At 38.2% G+C, this 25000-nt stretch overlaps 1 protein-coding gene across 8 annotated transcripts in view; it reads right to left on the reverse strand.

The window, feature by feature from the left end:
• The window catches only part of ZNF536 (zinc finger protein 536), a 346468-nt gene that overhangs the window by 272035 nt on the left and 49433 nt on the right, over positions 1–25000 (reverse strand). For 6 of the 8 annotated variants that reach the window (XM_050311211.1, XM_050311210.1, XM_050311205.1 and 3 more), the window contains exons 2-3: positions 19840–19919; positions 7217–7287 (exon numbers count right to left, since the gene is read on the reverse strand). The gene's annotated coding sequence lies outside the window, so the exon portion shown is untranslated. Of the gene's footprint in view, positions 1–7216; positions 7288–19839; positions 19935–25000 lie in introns of all 8 variants that reach the window. The other 2 variants (XM_050311207.1, XM_050311206.1) reach the window with 1 other exon arrangement.

Consider the following 25000-nt stretch of genomic DNA (forward strand, 5'->3'; position numbering starts at 1 on the left):
GATTCTCAGGGAGGACTGAAATGAAAGAGTCAGAGCTGCTAAAGTCATTAGCATAGGTAAATCTGTTAAAAATGAAACTTTCAGCAGACAATTTGGTTCCAACCCAAAACAGGCCAAAACTGACACTGTGATATGGAAACGTTTACCTTAGAAAAGTCAAAACACTGTCCTTGAATTCTGTCATTTATGTTTTAATATGCTGTATTACAATATAGCCTAACAATCTAAAAACATCAAATGCAAACCAGGCATTTCAGTTCCATAAAAACATTTGCATACCTCCCCTTGTAAACTCCAGAGTATATACCATATGTTAGAACTCATGTCAATCAAATTAAAAGTTTTCAAGACAAAACATACTCCTAACTATTTTTTTTTTTTTTTTTTTTGTGAGATTGTGAGTAGTGACCTGTCCCTACAAAACAAATGGATGATTTTAAAGAATAAAAATAAACAGTGTAGATGGTTGGATGGTTAGGCTGAAGGGTGGGGGTCAAGGAATGAGACTGGTCCATCTAACAACTTCAGCATAGACGTGACCTCCCCAAAACAACTCACACACATCAAGTTCTCCTTGTGCTTCAGGGTTTTGCTCAATTGGGAAACCTCCTCTGCCCCTTGTTCTCAGCACAAGGATCAGTGCCCTGTCACTGCCCATGGGACCTACTGTGGGTTACCCTCACTGTTGTCCCCCTGCTCTCCAAACCACTCACCCAGCATTTTTTGCTGCATATGACCAGGATTAGAACAATTCTACTCCCGCTTATTTAGTGGAGAAGAGCAGGCTCCAACTGTGAGAATTTTCAACACCTTAAGTTAGACAAAATACCCAAACCCTGATGCATAAATTGTGGTCTCACTGGCCCACTCCTGCATCTCTCTCTCCTCCTGTCTGCACCCTTCAAGGAAAATTTCAGCTTTTACTCGAAAATCAGAAAGTTGTTTTAATTTGTTTCTATTTTTTTTTAAGGAAGGCAAAGGCCTTCTTAAACACTTCTAGGATGACTTTGTGGGGAAAAAAAGAGAGAAGAGGGCTCATGTAAGAAAAGTGTCCTGTTAACAACCAATAACAGTTTAAAAATAATTATTAGATCTTACATTTTTCCATGGTACTTTCTCCTTTCAAAATTTCTTTACTATGAATATCAGGTATATAAAAACAGACCTTACCAACTGTTCATAAATTTATGTAAAGTACATGGGTGAAAAAAGAAATCTATTCAGTGAAAAAATACAAATATTAGAATGTGCATTTCATATACATTTGTTTCTAAGGAATATTTTATTAGGATGTTTCAATTATTTCTAAATACCAAACTAATTATTTCCTACTGCAAAGAGAGACTTGATCAGTTTTTGTTTTAGGTCATGTTTGAGTTCTAATATTTAAGCCAACCCAAGACTGGAAGCAGTAGAGCACTTGTGGAAAATGTGTATACTTTTTCTTTTTTCCATTGCCACAGTACTGTAGTTTTCCTTTTCGCATCATTATTAGTATAAAAAGATTAGTACAAACAAAGCAAAAAAAAATAAAAATAAAAAAAGAAATTTCACTCCTACTTTCGTATTTCTTTAGATCTTAACCTGACATTAATGAGCAAATACACACTAGGATGATGATCACACTGTAGGATAAAATGGCTCATATACTGTGTTGATAAGTTAAGATGAAAGAAATCCAGAACAAAGACACAACAGTATTGCAGAGATATGTTTAGATTCCAAAATATTTGTATCAGTCAAAGATAGAAACACCCAAGACAAAAAAACCCAACTGATAAATAGAAACATCCACTTTTTCCCCACTTGACTGCATAATAAAGATCCTGTATACATTAAAGCGTTACTCCATCACTATGCCTTGCCACATACAATACACAGACACAGTATATACATATTTTCCATCTGATCTCTGATGGGTTTGCAGCTCCCATCAAATATCAGTGCCAACCCTAAGCAAGCCTTTGAGGATTGGGTTTACAATACAGGAGACAAAGAAGATATTTAAATGGGAACAGTACTGGCATTGAAATCCTGACCCTGATGATCTAAGGCTGTAGCTGAGGTCCTTCTGAGTAACATCTCTGACAAAATTCTTCCCACATCTCAGAACAAAGCATTACGATTTGCACTGGGCTGGACTATAATAGAGAAGTTTACAGGAACCATGGCTCAAAATCCAGAAAGGGTATCTGAAATGCACTTTACATAATCCTAACCTCCATATAACCACCCTCATTCTAACTACAAGTGTGGTGCAGATGGCACATTTCCTCATTTATACTCTGCTGGGTAATACCCCTGTTTCAATAAGAATCATTCACCACAGCTTTTCCTCTTATTTTCTTTCCTGCCAGATGAAGGGTTTTTTTCTCTTCCCATACCAATTGGCTTATTTACCTAAGACTTTATGACACTTTATTCCATCATAACATGGCACCGTTCCCTCAAAGTGAGATCGGTCATTAGATGTATCATTCTGAAACGTGAATATTAATGCCCCAAAGAGATGAACCGTAAGCATCACAGATGGACAAGAAGGGATTAGACATAAATTGGTAACAGGATTGATAACAGTTCACAAGTGCGTCAGGCACAATGACACAGCCTTGATCGACAAGAACTACTATTCACAAATTGGACTTCCACAAGCACCTGCAATTCTCTCACCAATCAAGACTCGTAATAAACATTTTAAGACTGATGTTTTTGTTAATGGCATCAGCCTAGTGCCAAGCACAAGTCAATAGGAAAGCCATTTTCAAGGAATGGAAAAGCTGAAGGAAATGCAGAAGGTGCACTGGCTGAATGCTGCAGCAGTCAACCACTTAGACCTAAGAGGAAAGAGGAGGTTATAATCCAAAAGAGAATTCTACAACAATAAAATACGATGGGTTATATCTAAGGAATGAATGCAGAACTTCACCAGACAGTTCACAATAAATGTATGTGATCAGGTATTTTTAAATAAATAAATAAATATATAAATAAATATATAAGGCATGTTCAGAGAAAAATTAAAACACCCCACACATGGATATTTTTTGTCTCAATGACTGCAAAAAGTTGTTTACCTAAGACCATAAATAACAGGCAAATGTATCAATATCACCAATTCTCCTTCTCTTCTCCCGTTAATCTGAGTTTACCAAAACCAACTGCCTAATAACATTAGCTTGTGATTTTACAGCTACTTGTGTTGATGCTGTGCAAAGGACATATGCAGCTGTTCTTCATCACATGTTTAAAAAACCCTGAACTTAGTACAATTTACCAGTTCTTATTCAAGATAGATCTAAATTACAAAATATTAACACTAGCAGAGCACCAGCTTAACACTGCTTTATTCCTTTCACTACACAAGCTAAACTAGGTACTTCTGCCTAATATATTCTGTGCCTGGTAAACTTCCTGCAACACTAAACCAAGTACTTTTCGTTCTGAAGGATGCAAGTTGAAATAAGTTTAAAAAAAAAAGAAAAAAAAAAGGACAGCTCAGAGTCTTCCTCCTCTTTGATTAATGCTAATCTTATTTTTCATTTACTTGTTAACCCAGCACAGGAATTCACATCTTCATTTACTTTGTTTGTATTGTTTATATGTGTCATTCCATTCTAAACCAGGTCTGGCTCCAGCATGGCAGTTGAGGCACACAGACCTAAGCACAACCTTCTGAACATTCCAGCTTCTTTTTAACTTGAATTCCATAAGTAGTTTTAGATGGGTGAATTGTGTCATGAAAACAGGAGTCTCTTTATTCGCTGGTTTTTAAAAGCTATATAACTTTTGCCCTGCCTGTAATTGCTTTGTATTAAATATTCACTAGAAATATGTGGAAAATTTGCACATCTTCATAGTAACAATTCTTTTTGTTCTGGAGACAAAATGATTATTTACTTGGCTATTTTTTTTTTCCCCCAAATGAGAAACTGCAACCTGACTTGGTCAGTGGCCCCAAACCTTCTCCTCATGGATCTCCTCTCACACAACACTTCTCCTGACTGTGCCTCTCACCCCACAAGATGACTTGGACAGTAAAGCTGTCCAGGAAAAGGAGTGGTTCTTCTGCTACTCTCCTATGTAGGCAATTTGAGAGAAAAGAAGAAGGTGAAGAATGGAATCTTTCAAGAGCAACCCAGCCAAGACAGATGATAAAACCTGCATGCTACCCTGAGGAAACAGGGTGCAAAGTTCAGTCCTATGTTTGCATTTCTAAAAAGCGCAAAATATCAAATATCCTTCTTGAAGAATAATTTTCTCTTTAGTCTCTTACCACATTGCTGTGTAACTATACAATAAATATTATCCTGCTCACATGCTTCTGTTTACTTAGCATACATTACATCTGATGCTATCTGGCAGCATAAGTTTTAGTTCTGTCATCTTAAAGTACTAATAGTTGTCAATCAAAATAGAAAGTGCATAATAAAAATGTTCTAGAAACTAATAACCCTATATTTCTACACCCTCAACTTGGAGCTAAGCATTGCTAAAAATGAGATTAATTATATGTTTGTACAGGGTCCAATACAATCAGACAGTCCTCTAAACAACATCCTTCTAGAAATGAACACAGAGTAGATACATAATCTTATATATAGTGTGTGTTTATATTATGCAATATATGCAACACTAAATTCATAGCATCATCTTCATTTGGTCCAGTCTTTTTATGTAAAAGAGAGTTTGGGGGGGTGGGGACAAAACCCCACACAATCTGCCCAGTGACAGTGTTTGGTAAAGGATGAAAGAAAATGGGATGGTCAATACCAAAGTAATTTATGGAGACTTTTTGCAAATATTCAGAAGCCTGGAAGCACCAAGGAGATACACACAGGACAGGATGCTGAAATTATGACCAGCATAGCATGGTAAACTGTTCAATTTAAGACAGAGTGTCAGAAAAATATCCTTTGAATTATATCTGTCAAACTTCAGTTGGAACTTCACTGCTTGGGACATTTAAACCTGCCCTGGACAAAGTGTTAGCAAGTACCCTGTAGGGAACAATCCCGTAATGTCAAGAAGATGGACTAGATGTATAACAGGTCTTTTGCTGCTCCATTTTTTATTATTCTAATCCATCACCCTTACTGAGGTGAAGTTTTATGCAGACCTTTAAAATTATGACCATTTGAAAATTATGTCCGTGTCTGTATAATATATACACACATATGGGTGTAAGGTCTGGTTTTTAAAAACTCCAAGTACAAAAACATATTTTGCACCTAATTTGCCCATGCTACAGCTGTAACCATGCATTAATCTGGCAAATGCAGATAGAAATTTCTAATTCCGGTTATGGGAATACACAATTTACAGACATGGTTCTGACGTGAATTTGCAACTTAGGCATGCAGGAAACTGAAATATGTGTACTGTGGACAACACAATAGCATTGGACTGTGACGTGGTTATGCCACAAAACCAGGATCAGACCATGAGTTTTGCCCCAAAATAGAGAATTAGAAATCCTGTAGGGTAGTTAAGTTGCCATTGACGCTTGCAGAAGTAGTTAAGTTCCACAAGGAGCTCTAAACAAAATACTTCCATCAGGGATTCTCAGGGAAAAAGTTAAAGGTTTTATTTTGTAAGACACTGTGGTCTTTCTGATATTTCTTTGCCCCCCACCCTGTCTTGCAGAGAAGCTACAACTCCCCATCACTCTCCTCCTAAAACCTAAAATCCAGTGAGGATTTTGTACTGACAGTAAGAGTCACTCTGAGCAATGGCTGCAGAAAGCACCTCTGTTCCCCAGGCACAGGGTGGCAGAACTCAATGGATAAGCAAGGTGTGGAAGAGGAGGAGGTTAAAGACTTCCCTTTGTCCACGCATGTTGTTGCCATTTCTGTTATCCCAGACTGGAAATACTGTCATTGACTAAGGCACTGGGCAATCACCCCTGTGTGAGTGTCATCATCTACACACCTCAGTAGGAGAGAAAAGCAGTAAAAGGGTGTGGAGAAGGAAAAGGTGTTTTCCTTTTAATCTTTTAGACTGCAATAGCCATAATTGGCCTTTCTGTATAGTTTGGCTCTAGTTTGTCACAGTATTACAGTGAGAAAGAAACATTGGCCTGCACTGATTTTTACACACAAATCTTAATGACTTCAATTGCTGCTAAGGATTCAGAATGGTGGCAGGATATGGCCATTCACCATAAAGACCCTAAAGCCTTCATAATTACTGCGTATACAGAATATTTATTATAGAGACTATGCCAGGCCTCTTCTGTGAGCTGCCCTGGGCCTGTTCTCTGAGCCACATCAAGCAAGAAGTTTAAATGAAACTGCTCCCAAGTTTCTGAAATGGTTTAATAAAACATATACTGACTGTAATATTCAGTTTATAGTAGAAAACTATTGCCCCTTGGTTTGAAAAATGACCTCTAGTTGGCAATTTTACTCTCAGCTTCATAGATTATAGTCCGCTGTTGGTCATTTTCTCAATCCACAGGGCAATACTTTTCCATAACAAGCTCAAACTGCAATCAGTATTTGTAGGCTGTTACACAAGTTGAGGATAATATGTCTCAACACATTCTATTATATGACTAAACAAAAGAAATAACAACCTGGTGACACAGACATATGGAGAAAAGCAGAGCTATTCTTCTAATGCTGAGATAGCAGAAAAACATATTTCTTTGTATTGTGTTAATTTGTATTAAATTTCATGTCTTCAGTACACAATAATCTCTAATTTGATTTTTTCGTTAATAGTGTTTTGGTTATTTTGTCTTATGTCTATTCTTATTTTAATGTAAAATGACAAATACTAAATTCTATTAGTATCAGATTTTAGAAATGACAAATAGTGACAGGTAACCTAACACTGTAAAATCACATTAAAATGTATTCACACAGATATGTAAAAGATCATTTACTCTTGGGCTCACAAAATACACATTCATAAACTTATGAGTTTGATATTAGGAAGTTCCTATACAGTGTAGTAGACAAGTTGCAAGTGATTGATTCAGCACTCAGCTCTAGTACACAAATACAACTGAGATACCACATTTTGGAAAAACAGTTCCCATATTAGATAATCAAACAGATAAATTCTGTTGAGAAGAAGCCTCAGACCAGGAAGTGAAGGAGATCTGGAGCCTGTTCCAATATGTGCCCAGCATAGCTCTTCCAGTGACCCATGTTTAGAAAATCATCCCCCCTTCCCAAACTACTGCAGGACCTGCAGGACTAACACAACTTACCTGGTTGGCAGGAGCGTGGCGAGGTTTAATTCTTTAACCAAGGGATGACGAAAGCTCTTGTAGATCCTCCTCTGTAAATGCAAAATATTTATAATTACAACGCTAATATTCATCCCCATCTTAAAATAAAACTGAGTTTAAAACGTGACACCCACCCACACTCAGAGTCAAAGGGAACAACCTCCTAAGCTGAGGCCAGAGCATTCAAGCAAAAAGAGGCATTTTGATACCTTTCCTCTAGAAATTACAGGTTTCCTGTCCTTTAAACAAACATACCAGATTTACTGGAGATCTATGATGGGGCAGAAAGGAGAATCTTGGCTGAAACCTACAGTAAGATCCATAACACAGAAAGGTTCATTGCAGATCTGTACAGGTGGCTTCAGAAACTATAAGCACCCATATTATGGCATTTTGGGATATTAAAGGGACAGATAATTCTTTTTTCTTCATTTTCCACTACTGTTCCTATATTGTTGCTCCATCACAGCTTCACCTGCATTCTCTAGTTGTGGTCTAGATTAATTTAAACATGTAGGGACTACATCCAGAAGCTTTAAAATATTTGAGCTGAGAATGTATTTGAACTATTACCAGAAGATGATCACTCTTTATCTTACAAGTCTTCAAGGAATTCTGATGTTTAACTCATTAATAGTGTTTGCTGCATTAGATTTTAGATTTTCATGATTTTAGAAGAAGGATTTTCTAATATAGAAAAAAAACACCACCAGCTTTCTTTTCTTTCCCCAACATTTTTCATTTTAGGATAATAAAAGTGACACATATGTGCCATAATGTAATGGATTAATTAAGGAATATGATGTTTATCCTAGGTCCTGAGTTGTACATCTTCATAACTCACTCATAAAAATTAATGTATTATACCACGCTCCAGAATGATATATCTATTTTTACCATACCTGTTGAGAATAAATTGTTCTAAATTGGATTATACTGATATGCAGTGAAAAATGTAAAAATTACATTGTTATTTTAAGAATTTACATTGCTGTGTATAAGAAAGCATAATCTTCTCACTGTGCTTTTGAACTGTCATGTTATTCACTGTTACAAAATCATAATTGCTGCTGCCACACCTAAAATCAAATGCAGTGCATACTTTATTTCTTCATACACTCTGCATTTCCTGTCTTAATCACAAAACCATATACAGTATATTTTTGGCCTATTCTTTCATTATTGACTGATTCTGTATATAAGTAACACACAACTATGCATGCAAGGACTCATAAAGCCCTCATTTCTAAAATCAACAGATGAAAAATCCCTAAATAATAATGTACAGATGTTTCATATTTAAATGAGCTACTGGCATGTAATGCCGCCAATCATGCCAATACTTGCAGTAAAATTGAGGAATTTCAAGGTACTCAGCATTTACAACATATTTTTATTTTCTTAAAAATCAAAAGATCATTTGGGGATAATGGAAATGACAACTCTTCAATAAATATATAATGATATATTTCTGATGTTCTCTTGAAATTCCTGTGACTGGTCAACTACACTGTATTGTTCTATACCAACTCCTATTCCTTTTACCTCAAGAAAGTTGATTTTGCTGTCCTTAAACTGCAATACCTCACTAAAAGTAAATTATCTGCATGTTATCTGTAGAGTAATCCTCTTCCTGAATACAAGACAGAACATCAGAGTTTCTAATCCTTCACAGATAGAGTAATTCACATCCACTGTACGTTTTACTGTAAAGACAGAGTAATACAATATGTTTGATAAATCATGTATGTGTCTGTGTACAAAGAAAAAGGTTTATCTCCTCTCCTACAAGATGCATCCGTATTAAAGCACGCACACACTCCCCATGCTGGCACTGCAACAATCTTTAGAAGTTCTATAATAGAGACATCTAAGTTTAAAAAATGAAGCAGCTCACAGGTCAAACAAGTTCCTGATGAGAAGTGCTTAACCAGAAATATTATTCCACTGATTGTAAGTTTTCATCCATACATCAAACCCTGGAGTCTATTGATTAAATAAAACTGATCTTTTTTTATTTCAAAGCAAAAGAGAATTAAATCATCCCCATTGTTTTCCCTTCGTTTGGAGCTATCACGTTGTGCACACTGGCCATGAGTCCTGCTTATAATTACACCATCCTTTAGGAGAGCTTATTCTGCAATGACTGATCACAGGTTTCTTGCCTCTTCCTCTAAATTTTCTGCTCCTGGTCATAATCAATGGCATTTGATGGCCCAATATTCTGATCCAATGTGGCAAGCAATATGATCCAAGATCTGCTTAGAATCAATAAATTCATTCGCTCCAGGAAATTTTGGATCAGGACAACTTTAAGTATATGTAAATACAAGAATTTACTGCAATTATGCTGGCACATCTTCCTTCTCTCATACCTCTTTTCTACTGCATAATTAACTGCGTCATGCCTTAATTTTGCTTGCAATCCTACATAAAGGAATCCAGGCCAGACAGCCCTTGCAAAGCCTTACCAAAGTCAAGGTCTGCTGGCTTAGAGAACAGAGGGTCTCTTTCAGCAAAAAAACATCAAAACACTGCAAATCTGTGTATTGCTGAGCCCCACCTGGCATTGCCTGGGCTCTGAAGATACCATCGAAGGCTGACATAGCATGAACGTGTAACAGACTGCTTTGAAGAGCACCAACAGGTGGATACAAAATTCTTCTTGGAGTTTAGTTCTGTCTTTCCTTTGTGCAAAAATGTCCATGTTCACTTAATAGCTCCTCTGGGCTACTGTTGTGTCCAAGTCAGCCTTCAGCCTGGCCCCAGTCTACCTGTGCTCTGACCCTCAGTTCATACTGTAAAGTGGCCAGAAAACCCTGCATCAGGGATGGGGTTTCCATTCTGGAATGTAATCACTGCTAGGCTAAAATGGCAGCATCCAAGTCACCTATGTGTTCCACCCCACACTTAGAGTTGAAAGGACACAAAGTAAATTCAGTTCTGCTACTGGATTTACACATCATTTAGTAAATTGTACAAAAGTATTCTGAATATTTTTTAAAGGCGAGGAATTTTAATGTGCTTTGAATCTTCTTTAAATTAGCATGACAGATTAAGGTAAATGTAAAAATAGTAATAAAATATATATTTTTAAAAAATAAATTTATTCCCTGTTAGTTATTTCATTGTAATGGAGTTACTGAACTGCAGAATGATGAGTAAATACAGACCTCTATACAAGTTAAGAAAGCTTGGGCACATCCTTCAGCCTCTTAGTCTTTTTCCACTGGAAATCAGGAGTTCAGCACCAGCAGAGCAGAGAACCTTGATTCTGCCAAGTAGCACTAATTTCTGCCCATAGTGACATTCAGAAGAGGATGAATCAAGTCACAGGGGTAAGAAAACTCTTTGCTTGTGATGTGGCTGTTGCCAGTGAAGATGAGTTTGTAACACCCTCCAAGCATCAAAACGACACACAAAAGAAACAATAAAAAAAAAATCCAACAGATAGTCTTGCAAAATATATCAATGCAGTTCTCCAAACTGAAAAAGCAGAAGTCAGAAGATCAAGAACTCTCAGTTAGGATTTTCCTATTAGCTAAAGAACATAAGGATTCTCCTGAAGTCTTTGATTGATATATGATCTTTTCTTTCTTTTCAGGCAGAACAGCTGTCCAGTGAACTAGAAGAAATAGCCCTGAAGACAGCTTTGTGTATGATATGACTTTGAGAGGGAAAATTATCCCAATGCTTTACATGAAACATCTAATAAAATAAAATAAAAATGTACCACCCATGAAAGAATTTTCTTTCGATTTGAGCAATGTTATCATCTGTGGTGATTGTCATGCAGTGTCTGAGACCAAAGATAAAAGATATGTCCCCCAAAACTGGATTTGGAATGAACCTAACTAAAAACATGCAATAGGTATTTTTAATAGAATGGCAAATGGAGAGAAAAAAAGAATTTTCTGAAGATTGTCAGGACACAGTGACCTGGGCTATATTGTAACTTCCTTCATTCTCCTTTCTAATGTAGTTCTTCAAGTAAGGTAAAACACTTGTATCTGCCACAGTAACCATATGCATAAATAGCTTTACTATGCTCAAAAAAAAACCCAAAGCAAAAATAACCAACACAAACCTTCTCAGCAGAAGCACCTGGTACAAATTTGTGTAAATTTATTCAACCTAATGGAATTATGTAAATTACACAAATGGAGGCCTACAGCCACTGTGATAATTCACTGAAGTTATATCCAGATTAGAGAAAAGATGGCATGAAATGGAGCCTTTCTGGAGCTTGCTCTAGAGCTGTGATTTGGAAGCATGGAAAGGGGTGAAGAAAAGACCCTTAGAGAACAAACAGCCACAATGCTCAGGTGAAATCTGTTCATCTTTCTCATTTTAAAACACATCTCATTGTGACACCTAAGTGTGTGGATGAGCACTGGTGGATGCTGTCATACATAGACAGGAAGAGTAATTACTACTGTACTTTCCTTGGAGTAACCAAATCCAGTATAATACCAGCAGCAGCAACCAGGATATCAATGGTTCAACTACCCACCCTCCAAAGCCTTGTTGAGTTTGCCACGTAGACTGTGTTCTCCATTAATTTGGCCATGACCAAACAAGGGCCCCTACACATCTGATACAGGATAGGATAGTTCTTGGCTTAGAAACACCTCACAGAAGAGCATGATAACCTTCCACCCCTCCTATCTTAGTGGCATTTGAATCCTTAACCTAAACCTCCTTGCTCACCCTGCCCAAAACTCTTTCAATACAATGGATCTGTCCTCAGCACTCTTCCAACTTTCACTCCTCTCCCAAACCAGCCCTTCTTTCTTCATCAAAGCTTTCCTGAACCACTCCCTGCGAGTGTACTTACTGCAAAAGCTAATTACAATTAAAGGAGATCTTCAGCACTGAGAAACTAGAGAGACAGGTACACATCTCACACATTTGCACAGCTGGAAATAATTTCTCTTCCTTCCCTTGAATACCCTTCCTTCCCTATCCCAAACACCCTACTTTATCCCTAATTCTGGAGTCTTCCTCCTCCCCCCACGTAAACTGGCGTTAATCCTGTGCCTCAGTGGTGTTCCCAGTAGGTGCTGACATCTGCCTGCTCTTCTGCCACCTCACCTGCCCCCTCCCCTCCCATTACTGAGTGCCAGCCCCTGCTCTCACACAGATTTTAGATCCACAATTTTCAGAAATCCTGCTCCATGGGATTCCAACAACAGAAGAACAGGAGATAAGAACATAAAAGCATCCTCAATGTGGTGTCCCATCAGGAAGCCAACTAAATCTGATAGACACTGTCCTCTCTGACCCATGAGCAGGAAAGGACTGAGCATTTAGAGAAAAGCAATTCAGATAACAATTTAATATAGTCTGTAACCAGCCAGCACCACCCAGCAAACAAAAAGCATTTGCCCAGGTTTTTACTTTTGAGGTAATCAAACAGCATTTAAAAAAAATAAAAAATAAAAAATCTCCACATATATACATCACACATATATTTATATTTCTCTCTCACTTTTAGTTTGCAGTGACAATCAGCAACTATTTTACGGAGAAAGACTCTAACAAGCTTACAGGATGCCTTTAGTAATAAGATAATTATTTGTAACTCTATAAAGAATTATAATTTTTAATTTAAAAAGAAATCAAATAAAAACAGCTTTCATCTTTCCTACCATGTGAAGAAAACATTCTCTGCCTACAACTCAAATTATCATTCTCTCCTTTGTGCAAAATGAATTGACCCAGAAAACTAAAAGGGTAAGAACCCATATTTGCTGGGCTTATTCAGCAGCCAAAAGTTCATGAAAAACACTGTTGTGTATCACATAGCAACCACTTGATGACTATTGTTAAAATACAGTAGTTATTCAAAAAGTAAAATCTTGCATTCTCAAATAAGAAGGCAGGCTGCAATGTGTGTTTACGGTTTTGGGGAAATAGTCATCTTGCCATTTTCTCTTTTTTCCATAGTCTTGGCATATTTGGTCAGCTATGCAATGTGCAGTTACCCACAGGAAAGAAAAGGAACACGAGAATTTTCCTCCAGTGTTTAGCTCAGAGGACAATGTCCATTCAAAGCAACACTTGAGATCACTATTAAGAGAGTTAACATGTGCTCTATTTTTATCCACCCACACTTTCAGTAAAAATGAAATATTCCCGAGGAAGGGCATGAGGGAGAAAGGGAGAGAGGCTTCTGCTTTTCGACTGGGCATTAGAGTGGCACACTTTCACCTGTTCTGAAAGCAAGCTGCTCTCAGAGAGTCCTTTACACATGTACAGGTGTCCACATGGCTAGTGCACGTTTGCACTTCTGCCCAGCACTGTTACCTGTCACTAGAGCTGGGCAGAGGGATGAATTTCACAAAGATCTCCCTCTTTATCTTTCCTCCAAACCTTTTGTGGTAGAATATGATTTAAAAAATAAAATTTATACAGAAGGAAAGAAAGTCAGCTGTAGAGTCAGGAAAATATTAACAACTTCTGTAAAACAGAACTTGTGTTACTCTAAAATACTCAAAAAGCAGTGGTAGATCACTTGTGCTATTCTAGCTTTACCAGATTTTCATAAAAGCTGAGAGTCACCCCTTGGTTTGCCACAACTGCACGGGACTGTCTATTTAAACTATCAAAGCAAAACCAAAAGAGTTCTCCTGAAACAACTGCTGGAGAAGATGAAGGAAAGAATACAAAAGGTATAAACTCCCTTGTAAGTTTTACTATATGATATTAGGCAAATAGTCCAACTTAAAACTTCAAGATAATGGCAATTTTGATACCAGAAGGGAATGGCAGCCTCGCTTAGCACAACTTTGAGATATTTCATCCAAGCTGTGTACAAACAGGTGTGCCATGCTTTTTGCTAGTGGTAAGATGCTTATTGAGATTATCTTTTTAAAAGAGTGTTTCAACTCCCTTTGATTTGTTAAAATAAGATAGTGGCAGAAGGAAGATTACAAGGGGGAAATGCATGAACACAGACTTTTTGCCAAGAACCTTACTTTGAGCCCAGCTGTATCCAGGTATGTGTGTGCTTTTTCCACAGTCCCTGAAAAGAAAGTTGAGTGATAGGCAGCAAAGCTCACGTGAGTGCATGAACTTGCTGAGGAAAAAGTGTGATAATGAATTAGGTACCCCGGAGCAAAGAGATGGGCTTTAGGATTTGAGAGAGAGGTCTGACTATTTCCAAAACAAGATGGAAAGCATGGAAGGGTTGAAGCTGCAGCTCACTTGCTGCAAGTGTTTCTGCTTGCCTTACCCAAACCTTTATTGGAGGTCAGAGCAGATGCAAAAATCAGCTTAACTGCACATCTTACAAAGTATATATTCAAACAAAAGTATCTAAACAATTAAATATTTCAGTCTAAGGTTGATCAGTGTGTACTTCTAGACAGTGATCGTCTAAATGCAGGAAATAATTGGTTTGGCCACTGGTCAGTGATCTGGCCAGGACAGGATGAGTTAATTACAAATGGTTGTTGAACAGCTGTAGTTACAGTAGTACAATCACGTAATTAATCAGCAAGATACTAGCATACTTGATGAAACAAAGACCAAGCTATTACATCCAGTGCACAACTAAAAATTTATAATCTTTTCCCCCAAACAGTATATATCTAAAGGTATATATGGAAGAATAATGCAGACTTGTCAAGCAAAACTCAAATTCTCCTCTGAAAATGTATGCTTCTCTCAGAAAGAGATTCCCAGCACAGGGACTGGTAATTTATGATCCACCAAAATACTCTATTGAACAAAAAAAAAGTAGTACCTACACCATGCCTATGCAAATCACTTAGAATAAGTGACTCTAAGGACCAGTAAGAACAAAGCCCAAAACTCCTATCAAACATTATTTGAGGTTTGAAAAAGTCAAGACAAAGTGTAATTTTTTTTAAATGGGGATAAATTGGGATTTCTGTAACAATTGACTCATTTTGCCTGCTTTTATCTAAGGATCTCAAAGAGCACTCCAAGTGTTAATTAAATTACAAAGCATTTTTGAGACAGGTAAATGGTATTATGCCCACTGGGGAACAGAGAGAACGTTTATGTTTCATTACTAAAGTCACACAGTAATTCAGTGGCTAGTAATATAACCCGAGAATTACCAGTTGCCACTTCTACTCATTGACGTGATGGCCTCACAAGAAATAAAATCAGCCTTAAAAGCCAAAAATACTGTCCTCTTGTGCTTTCCTATCTTTCCAGAATAGGCCAAGATTTAAAAAATTTATTTTATTCTGCTGCTGCTGCTTACTGGGAGGCCTTTCTTTCAGAGTCGCACAAAAGAAGCCACTTCCTAACTTACCCAAGTGTGTTAAGGATCACAGTACAGCAATACGGGTAGGAGCTTAAACTGGGCAGTGAACTGTAATGGTGCTCTTATTAACAGCTCATGCACCTGCCCCAGGGTCCTCCTCTCCCTCCTCTAACCAGCCCTACTCCCAGAGGTGACACATCAGAGTCTCTATCCCATCAGAATGAAGATGGAAATGTGTGCAGATGAAATAATCCTTTGCTGGCCAATTCACTGGCTTCAAATCTTACTTTACCAATAAACAGACATAAAACTACCCTGATGCACCTGGTGCCTCATGCACTTCACAGAACAACCTCTCACTGAAAGGAACAACATAAGAAGCAACCAACCAAGCCCTGAAAATGCTTTAGACCATGGAGAAGTCTATTCTGCAGTCAGCCACACCTATTTTGAGTTGCACGTAAAGAGATGAGGGAGAAAATTTTCACAGACCGTTCTATTCTTAGTCAAGAAAAGGAAGGCATCGTTTTCATTTCTGCTTGGTCCTGACTAGTACAACTGTAGGATCTAGGAGTAATAAAGCAGTAAGGTATAATGCAATCTGCACAATAGACTGTCCAGTGACTTACAGTGCAACCTAAGGCATCTCTAATTCAAGACCGGTACAGCTGTGTTAGAGCTTTAACAAATTATATCTCCATTAGTAAACTGATTTTGGAGAGATCTTTATAAAAGGCTTTTCTCTTTTGTACATGACCATTTACCACTAAAACCAGGGAAGCATCTCTTTGAACTTTCTCTAAACCTTTTAAATGCAATGTTAGACCAAGATTTCAGGCGTTATTTCCTCCCTCATTTCTTGTTATGTCATGAAGAATCAGCTATGTGGAAGAGATGAGAATGTCTTTGATTTAAATGACCAAGACCTAAGATTGTCTTTACCGTGGCAGAAAATAAAGCTGCTGCATATATTTCCAGGGGTAGTATTATTGTTATATGTATGACAGTCATCATCTTTTTTTCCCTAAAACTATGTCTAAAGAACCACGCAGTTTATATACTGCATTCAAAATATTTTTCTTCGTTTACATTGATTGCATATTTCAAATCATGTTACAGCTGTATCGCTTAGCCTAAATCAAATAAGGAATCCACATAAATGCATACACACACTTGGCTTGTTTTTAGACATTGCCAGTATTGACGAGATTAAAATATTTTTCTCATTCATTATTTATTGTGATATGATGAAACAGTAAGAGTATGTATTTAACAGAACATCACAAAGTAGAGTTAAAATGTGGACATGCTGTTTCATTTTGATTTTACTGCGACAGCGTTAAGGATGTGACTCCCTGACTGCAATAATGACATCTCCGGGTGATGAAGATTTAAGATGCTTTGCGAAGATGCAGTGTTACCCAAACTCTTCAGCCATGCTGATTAGGAGCATTATTAAATAGATGAACCCAAGGCTGGAAAGAGTGCCATGACTAAAGTCCTGCCTGTTTCAGAGGACTGGGGGAATCAGGTCTTAGAGCAAGAGCAGCAGCAAATTCCCCCACTGCATCCATCAGGTATGTAACTGGAATGACCAGAAGGCAGTCACACACAGATAACTCCAACGCTTTTATAAGCAACAACACTTGTTGTTACCAAAAATGTGTCCCCTGGATAGTCTCTCTGCCTCTCAGGTGAACTGGTACTACCTGACAGCTGGAGTTTGGGGTCAAGCAATGCTATACCTCAGTGACCCTCAAGTACAGGGCAGATACACATGAATTTGGTTGTCAAATGTGTGTACCTTGGGTTGAAAACTACAGGCATAGCACTGCACAATCCCAGTTTCCAGCTCACAGCTGGGCACCACTTGCATGTTTCTACTGGGGAAAAAAAAAAAAAGAAAGAAAGAAAGAAAGAAAGAAAAAAAAGGAGCAAGGAAGTGGCAAAGAGCAAGGACCACAGCAAAGAAACTTAACCAAAACTGGTACTACTGGGCAGAGGAGCAGAGAGTTTGCCTTCTGCAGTATGTGGCAGTATCTGGGTTAGAATGCAGAAAGAGACACATTTTAGCCCAAATGCTTATTCTTGCATAATACAATCTAAATATACCCGCTAAGATAAATACAGCAGAATAATCAGAAGGTACTGAATGCTTAAAATGCACCCTTAACAAAGCAAAACAATGTAATGCATATCTCTCTTTACGTGTCAAACAATTTGCCTAACAAATCATAATAATGCAGAATGATATAAAATTCACCCATCAAGCCCAAATGCATGCACAAAGATTACCATGGCAAAGAATTGTGAATTTCATTAAATATGTTAAAGGAAAAAAAAAAATTCCACTTTGAAAAATAGTAATCCTGTCTTTCAACAAAAATATTATAGGAAGCTATGAATTTGGTAGATCTGAATAGGATGTTGGTACATGTTTTACTAAGGTAATATAATGGCACACTATTATTAGATCACATTAATCATTACTGTGCCAAAGGCACTGACAGCACCACTGAAAAGGATTGAAAGGGCTGGTAATGGATATAAATTACCCATTGTGTGATAAAAGGATTTTTACTAAGAAGGTAAGAATAAAACAGCAAATTTCTAATATAACTGTTGTGTAAAAACCAAAATAAAAGTAATCCAGTCAGTAATATCCACAAAAATCAGAAAGTAAGCACTTTTGAAACAAGATAAAGTCACAATAAAAACTGTATACAATGTAAAATTAATTTCGTGGTGCATAATATTACTATCAATTTAAATAGTTTACATGATGACCTCTATGGTCAAGAGAAAGGTAAGCTTTGTTAATTAGAATCGAGTAAGAGCTTCTGCATGTGTATTTTAAGTTTGTGGGCTTGGAAATTTTTTTTTTTTTTTAAATATACAGTGGCTTCATAACACCCCCCTGAAATTCAAGACATGTTGAGAGTTTTCTGTTTTCTGCATTAACATCACAACAAACAGCACATCTCTCAGATGGTTTTATTTGGATTCCAAATGCTATTACAAAACGAACCACGTCTTTGCTGAGCTATTTAACCATTTGATTGAAACCATTTGTATTACTAATTGTCCGGTTCTGTGCTCCTCCTTTACTCTGGCAAGTATTTCCTGATATTAGTAGGGATCAGTGAAGTGAATTGGTCAAACTACATCCTTATTTACAGCATTAAAAAATCCACATATCTTCTCTGAAGTTGATGGAATTATTCTAGAATCAAGTCACCGTAATTCTTTCTGAGTCAATTGTCTAGAATAAAATCCGGTAGCTCACATTCAATTAGTAAGTTTTAAAAATTGTGAGCCATACTCTTAAATGATATAAATTCATAAGTATGGACATCAATCCTGGAAACACTTACGTCTATACTTAACTTTACTCACGTGAGTAATTCCATTAGCATCAGTAATTCAATACCTGCTTATGCATTTGCATTACTGAAGCTTTAATATGCCTGGATATCCTCTCACTTACATCGGCTATAAATCAGCACAACTCCACTGAATCACACAATTTCTACTGATTCTCAACATATAAAAACGAATGGACAATCCAGTATAACAATTATAATAGAGAAATAACATAAGAATTTGATTTGGGAGCAGAAGCTATCAGAAATTTTGATTTAAGAATCAATTAATGCATGTAGAATGTGGAATTAATTATTAGTTATTTCCTAGGAAGCTAGACTTTTATTTCAAACTGAGGGCCAAATAACCCAATTCTGATTTCACACTTATTTCCACACCAATCTGATTTCTCAGACTTTACAGGAGCTTTTCTTCTTCTGCACTGGAATAGCTCAGAGGAAAATCACATATACAATGTAGTACACCCCTCCACCCACTGATTTTCATGGGTGTTCTTCTCATGCTAATATACAACAGAATATGGTTTTTAATAATATGCATGAGACGTTCTATTGAACTTACAGGGTAAAAAAAAAAAAACAAACCCAAAAAGTGATAAAATGAATTTAATCAGGAATGTCATGGGGTTTTTTAAATCAGCAGTCTGATGATAAAGTAATAAATGATGATTCATCCCCAACACAATTATTACATATCAACTGCATAAAGATGAATGCTCATGATTTCACCAAGCAGACTTTTTTTTGAAAAAAATCTATTTGTAGCTCACCATACCCTGAAAGAACTACAATAAAGTTTAGCAAGACATAAACACTATATTTTTGAAGAAGTAATAAAAAAAAATGTGAGAACAGATTTTTAAAATCTAATTTAGGTACTCTGTTTTAATATATTTTTAATATGGAAAAACAAACCTATACTCAGATCCATAAGTAGAAGAAAATGTTATGAGAACAAGATAAGTAAGTATTCTTACCAGTTATTCTTAAGCCAGTGAATCTGTTCCCTGGATGAGGAAATTCTTAAGAGACACAGGATAGGTACTGAAGGTCACAACTGTAAAAATAAAACCTGTGAGAAATTTAATATGTCAAAACTCAGTGTTTGAATCAGATATTTATGTTAAAATATTACAATGCCACCTCAAGCAGACAATCTACAGGACAGCATTAAGAATTAGAATATTAATGGGATTAACACCTTTTTTTTAAGCCTTCATAATGTACATGTTTGGTGGTCATTTCATATTGGGAACTGAAAACTTCTTTCAGTTCAGGATTGTTTTGAGAGGGAAAACCTCTCCTCAAGATAATGATGAGGAACAGAATGAAATTCTTCTGATCCTTTCCCCTAGACAGTACAGCAAAAGAGGACAAAACAGGATAAAACAAAAGTTGCACAGCATACTCCAGAAACCCAGTTATTCTCTTTGACATTGATATTCTAATCTTTCAAACTGAGTAAAAAGAGAACAGCTACTAATTGTATTTTTACTTTTTTTTAATTCCATTTTATAACAGAAATAAGTCCTTTGTAGATGATCTCATCTAATAAACCCTACTTAAAAGAGATAAGAGCCAGCAGTAAAAGCCAAGCCAGAATACTTCCAAGATATTTGTCAGTAGTGAATTTAGGGCCATTACATTAGTAAGCAAAATAGAAACAAAAACAAAGGGCGTTCTTAGAGCAAAATAAAGTTCACTCGAGTGAAGCTATAATCTGAAGAATTTATGACTGAGAATTCTAACTATGTTTATTCCTATGCATGTCTAACAAATGAAATTAAAGGTCACTTCCAAATAATACACTTTGTACATCTACATCAGCCAAACTCTTTCATACAACAGGCTCTGAAACCCCAGTTCAAGCACCACAGCCTTAGGGCTTCACCTTACCAACACTGATTTCCCAGAGAAGGACTGACTTCTCTGCAGAGCCCCCCTACCAGGCTGTGGTACAGAATTGCATCCTTCATTTCAGTGGGAAATAATTAAGAGCTTGGCCATTTTGCTGCATTTGGTTTAAACTGGTCAGCACCAGCAGGACCAGGCTGCTGCACAAGGCCATTTGTTGACTTGAAGGGTAAACAACAGTTTTTAGGGCTTCTATTAATGATGAAAACAATATTAAGTAATTTTGAAAACAGGACTAAGCAGCACAGCCCAGTATTAGTGCAATACCAATACAACACTTTTCATGTACCCTCTAAGGTCTCTCCCATCTCCACCTTGTCCCGATAGCACCCAATGCAAAATGCTACTGCAGAGTGTCCCACTTTGTCCATGCCACCTCCTCTTTTCACTCCTTTGGTTTCTCCACCACACCAAACACAGGTTACTTATTGTCATTGTCATGGTTTACCCCAACACTCCCTAAATCCCATCCTTTGCTTGCAGATTGAACCAGTCTTTGTCACGCTTTGAAATGTTCTCCGAATGATGATTCTGGCATACAGCTTCTTTGACATAGGAGAATTACCACAGCTAAAGTTTACACCCCTCCTTTATAACTCACATTTCCACAGCAAACTGCAAACAGTTGTGCAGGAGACATCTGGTTTGCCATCCCCACTGTTCCTCACACATAGGAAGACAGGTTTTTTTGCCTTCTCCTCATGCCTAATTTTCTTTCACATTCCAATTGTCTCTCCTTGGGTTTCTACTTGAATTATAAGCCCCAAAAGGCAAAGCCTATCTTCTCATTAGGCACTTTGTATTGAGCTGAAGGGGTGGTAGCCAGGCTCAAGGCATTACTCCCATTTCCTCCCCAGCTAGAGGAGAAGCAAACCAATGGGAGAGTCAAGCCAAGCACTGCAATGTTAACTGGAGAGAACAAAAAAACCTTTGTAAATGGTTAAAGAAAACCCTTCTCATCAGATTAGGTCTTCCCAAATATGAAGTTATATTTAGACAGGACTCAGGTCCCATTTATAAAGGCCCATGCCATTTTTTTAGAATTTAAATAAGTGTGTTTCAGTTACAGTATTTGGACACATAGGAAAAGCAAATCCCTGGACTGCTGCAGATAAACATAGGTCCCATCCAACATTTTCAGTTGCACAGTATCTGAAAACAGTGACAGCTTGTTTGTCTGGAATTTCTGCTGTTGTTGATGTCTTAAAACCTCAAGATATACCTTTCTAGTGTTTCCTTGAGGCTTATTCAATGTAAGAAAACCAAGAAACAGAAGCAAAGAGGATAATAAACTGTTAGGTTTCTAAAAGATGTTATCTCACTGAACAGGTTCTTAGTACTCCTACACTGACATCACAGACTACATTTTTGCTATGCTATTACAAGGCTACTTGTGTTTAAAAAAAAAATTTCAGATTTTACATAGACGCTCATGACTTGCAAAATTCTAGGAATGATTCTCAAGGGGCTTTCACTAAGATGCTTTATAAATTCTGATGACAGACAGAACAGAGTAAGGCTTCATCTCTTAAAGTCCTGTACTGATTTGTTTGGAGGCTTCATGTCATTGATCAGCATGTCAATGTCTCTTGCAATCTGCTTTCCAGTTCATGACTGAGAGTGAACCCCTCAGGTTTAAAACCTTAAATGATTTAAGGTCTGTGATACATAACCTTACGAACAAATTGGGAAAATCTGTAGCTTTACACATTAAACTGTAGCAGGAATGATTTAAAGCCTTATAAAAAGGTATTTTACTTACCTGTGCTAATATTATTCTAACACATTTGACACTGACTATGTAAAGCAGATATTTTAAAGGTACAGGCAGCAACCTGCATGGAAACAAATTAAAATAGTTCCACTTAGGTCAAATTGGGCCAGTTTACCAGTGTCTAATACACTCCTTGGCATTAAAAAATGGCCCTGTGAACCCCTACAGACCAATTTATCATGGTAAGCCTCCCAGAGTAACACTCCTGTGCACTTGTGCTCAGCTCAACTAGTGATCCTGTTTCCCCTGTACACCTCTACCCCCAAGGAAGAAGAAAACCCCAAAGACCTTCAGAAACAGGAGGATAAAAAAGGAGTACTATTGAGACAATAACTAGGGTACAATGGCACAATTTTTGTTACTCTTAAAACATGCTTATGTAGATGATTCCTTGAAACAAATTAGAGACATGAAAGGGAGAAAATAATCTCATACCATGATGAGCGGGGGACAGAAGGATTTCTGCAGGTTATGGTCAGAAATCTAATACACAGAAAGGGAAAAGAGAGGCTTGAGCATGGGCTTGTTCTGAACAATGGGACTTTCCCCCAAATACTGAGGTTAAAAGGCTTCATTGCAAGGCTCTTAGCGCCACATCCCATTCCTGTTCAGCTCAATGTTAAACCCCTGCTAATCTCAAGGGGACAAGGCTTGGGCCCTCTGTAAACAGCGTACCCTTTTCTGATGGAATGAGGTGTCATGTTTAAATAATTATTCCCTATCAGCTGCTTTCTGAGGGCCTCTTGAATTGCCATGGCATAGCTGCTCTCACCCCAGGCACATGAGAGATGCAGGGACAGAGGCAGGGGCAGGGGCTCAATGACAGGGGAAGGCAGCCCAGCAGCCGTGCGGGACACCCTTCCCAGGCCTCCACGAGAGCACGGCAGTCATCGGAAACGCAGGATGGGGCCGGCGGGGCCTTGAGGGTCCACTCAGTGTCACTGGGAGTTACATGCACAAATGAAGAGATATAAACAGTCCCTAAAGCAGGATGCTGGAATAAATATCAGTGTTTTTCCACTGTTCCCGAAAAACACAAGAGCTGACACCACTTTTCTCAGGCTGGGGCATGGTTTCCACCCGTGCCATCACAGCCTCCCAGTTGAGTCCCAGCCATGCACCAGTCCTCATTTACAGCTCTGGTGTCAGACCTTCCTCGTGCACCCTGTCCATGCACCCAGAGATCTCCAGTACGTAAAACTCTCTGTCTTTTTAAATAAAAGATATTTAAAAACTCAAATCTCACCACCACAGGATTTGTCCACGTCTCCTGGCAAATCTGTGGTGTTTGATCTAACATCCTTTCAGGGAAGCTCCTTTACATCACCAAGATCAGGAGACAAACTACAGCTCTCATATTCCCTTCTGATATAAGTAAGCAAGAGACAGCACAGAGAACAGGACAGGAATGCACATCATTTTAACTCCTGGGGAGCCAAGGGGTTTGCAAAATATTTTATCAAAGAGGCACAACTCTCTTCAGCTCCTTAGGTGTTTTGGTTTTTTTTCTGCACATCTGTGCTTCAGACATCCTACTTTGCATTTGTCTTATACAGCTTTTACCTTGCTGTGTTCTTTGGCACTAACACCACCATTAACTTGCCTCATCCAAAGCCCTGACAGCCATGGGACATGGCTTAACTTGGTGGTGGCTGCTGCAGACCAGTTCAGCACGACCGCTAATGACCCTTGTACTCATGGTGGTGACCAGGGTATAACTGTGACTTGGCACCTGCCACTGTGGACTTGGAAAGGGTTCAAATCCCACCCCAGGGGCCACTTCGTGCCTTGGGAACACACAGGCACCCTTCCCCTGGTGTCAGCAGGAGCTCCACATGGCTGCAGTTGTGTCATCCTCCAGTAAGCACACACCTGGAGAAAACTCTGCCCACTGCTAAAGTGGGGTTTCCAGAGGGAAGGGACGGATCATCCCAGAGCATCTACCCCAGGGGACAGCACCTGCTGCCCTCCTGCCCCAGCACTGCAGAGTAAGGGCATCTCCAGCAGCTGCTGCACATGCCAGGCCCCAAGGACAGCATTTCCCACCTGGGATGCCCCAGGACTTGACACACAGCTTCCCTGGACAACACCCCCCGGGCCAGCTGGCACACTTGGACTGCCCTGGGTGGCTGCAGAGTAACACCCACTCCCTGAACCCCTGCCCCATGTCCCCAGGGACCTGTGGTGAGGCTGTGCTCCACACAAACACTCCAAGCACTGGCTTTTCTCTACCTGGGCTTATCCCTTCTGAAAGACTTGTTTAAAAAGTAAAAGCTGGGTCAGACAGCTGCCCACTGAGCTCCAGTGCAGGTGTTTAAAAAGGGCCAACTTAACTTTCCACCTATAAAAAAAATAACTTTGCTCAGAGGAAAATTGGATACCTGTGCTCAATTCCTGCGGGTGTTCTGGATGCACAGGATGAACAGACATTTGTGGCAATCTGATTGAGT

The sequence above is a fragment of the Myiozetetes cayanensis genome, unplaced genomic scaffold (genome assembly GCF_022539395.1).
Source record: "Myiozetetes cayanensis isolate MyiCay16 unplaced genomic scaffold, myiCay2020 scf16, whole genome shotgun sequence".
Taxonomy (NCBI): domain Eukaryota; kingdom Metazoa; phylum Chordata; class Aves; order Passeriformes; family Tyrannidae; genus Myiozetetes; species Myiozetetes cayanensis.